Raw genomic sequence first — 2,513 nt, 5'->3', positions numbered from 1 at the left:
TTTCGAATATCACTACATCTCTTCATCAGACTTCTTTCTCCAGATGGCCGAACGGGTCAATAATAATTATTTTGGAATGTGAAGGATCCCTTGAAAACGTCCCTGGAGATTATGGTAAAACCATAAGAGAGAATGTCTCTGAGGTTTTAGTAAAATCTCTCTTTTCCGAGTTTCGAAATCTTGCTTGTTTTTTAAACATTCCTGAAGATCACTCTATTTCAATAACATTGCTTCAACCATTTTGGAACCAATTAATTTTTGGTCCAAAGGCAAAGTTTCAAAAAAAAAAAAATTTGAAAGTGAACTAATAGTGTACCACAATGCGAATCAAAATTTTGGTCTTATTAAATCACCCTCGTGTTATTCGCTTATGATTTGTTGTGTTAAATATAGATGTAAAGTATATAAACTAAATGCCTTAATTTAAGTTAAATTGGAATTTTTAGACAAGTGACCATTTAACTTATTGAATAATTTGAATTGAATTTAAGTTTTAAACATGGCTTGAGCTTCTTCAAACTGTTTGTCGAGGACATAAATTGTGATATGCGTGCCTCTGGCAACACTATCGCTTTGCTATTGTGAATTAACCTTTGAAAAAATGCATAGTAATGACTGCGGCTATTACATATAAGCGATGACACCTATGACCTGTGTTCACAATTAAAGTCTTAACTCACTTCTTTTTTAACTAACGCCGCGGCCGCATCGCGTTTTATGTATTGTCAATTATCTCTTGATCAAGCCACTCGGGTTAAATTGAGTTCATTACCATACAAAAAGTATCGTTGTATTGAATCAATACGTTCAATAAACACATTTTTGCGAATTATTTCAGTTATACTAAAATTCCAACAGGTTTTAGTTATTTGGAATTGCGACCCCCTTGCTAAGGCACCCTGAAATTGTGCATATGGAAACTGTGCATACGAAATAATGCATATGAAAAAAACCGAAATAATGCATATATGCACAGTTTCGGTTGAAAACCGCAATAATGCATATTAGAAAAACCGAAATTATGCATATGCACTCTTTCCTTTGAAAACCGAAATAATGCATATGAAAAAAACCGAAATAATGCATATATGCACAGTTTCGGTTGAAAACCGAAATAATGCATATGAAAAACCCGAAATAATGCATACATGCACACTTTCGTTTGAAAACCGAAATAACGCATATGAGAAAAACGAAGTAATGCATACATGCACAGTTTCGGTTCAAAACCGAAATAATGCATATGACAAAAACCGAAATAGTGCATACATGAAAACGAACTTCTTTCTGAGTAGGCGGCCTTCGGCCGCGCTTAGGGATTATAACCCTTACTAAGTAGAGTTCTCCTTTCTGTGTTGCCGGAAAAGGGGTCCGGAAGTACTTTTGCGCAGAACTTCTTTCTGCGTAGGCGGCCTTCGGCCGCGCTTAGGGATTATAACCCTTACTAAGTAGAATTCTCCTTTCTGTGTTGCCGCAAAAGGGGACCGGAAGTATTTTTGCGCAGAACTTCTTTCTGCGTAGGCGGCCTTCGGCCGCACTTAGAGATTATAACCCTTACTAAGTAGAATTCTCCTTTCTGTGTTGCCGGAAAAGGGGGCCGGAAGTATTTTTGCGCAGAACTTCTCTCTGCGTAATCGGCCTTCGGCCGCGCTTAGGGATTATAACCCTTACTAAGTAGAATTCTCCTTTCTGTATTGCCGGAAAAGAAGGGCGGACGTATTTTTGCGCAGAACTTTTCTCTGCGTAAGAGGCTTTCAGCCGCGCTTAGGGATTAAAACCCTTACTAAGTAGAAGTAAATAATTCATATTAGAAAAAACGAAATTATCCATATGCACACTTTCGTTAGAAAACCGAAATAATGCATATAACAAAAACCGAAATAATGCATGCATGCACAATTTCAGTTCAAAACCGAAATAATGCATATGGCAAAAACCGAAATAAAGCATACATGCACAGTTTCGGATGAAAACCGAAATAATGCATATGTGAAAGACGAAGGTATGCATACATGCACAGTTTCGGTTGAAAACCGAAATAATGCATATGAGAAAATACCGAAATTATGCATATGCATACTTTCGTTTTAAAAGCGAAATAATGCATATGAAAAAAAAAACGAAGTAATGCATACATGCACAGTTTCGGTTTAAAACCGAAATAATTCATATGGTAAAAACCGAAATAGCGCATACATGCACAGTTTCGGTTGAAACCGAAATAATGTCTAAATGGACAGTTTCCATATGGGCAATTTCGGTGCCCCCCTTGCTAATCCCGTAAAAATCAACATTATTCATAAATAATCTAAATGTTTGGCCTAAATATTTCTTAACGCTCTTTCGTTTTACATCCATATTTTACATTTCATATAATTTATGCATAATTTAATTTAATTATATGTTTTAAACAAGTGGCAACCCCATTTAAAATGCTTTCAAACTACAACCTTAGAGGTTTACTCTAGGTTGACACTCATATCTATTGTGATACATAGTTAAATTACCTATTT

The sequence above is a fragment of the Rhagoletis pomonella genome, unplaced genomic scaffold (assembly GCF_013731165.1).
Source record: "Rhagoletis pomonella isolate Grant_MI unplaced genomic scaffold, Rhpom_1.0 Rhpom_scaffold_00001, whole genome shotgun sequence".
Lineage (NCBI taxonomy): Eukaryota > Metazoa > Arthropoda > Insecta > Diptera > Tephritidae > Rhagoletis > Rhagoletis pomonella.
This window is presented reverse-complemented; position numbering follows the sequence as displayed.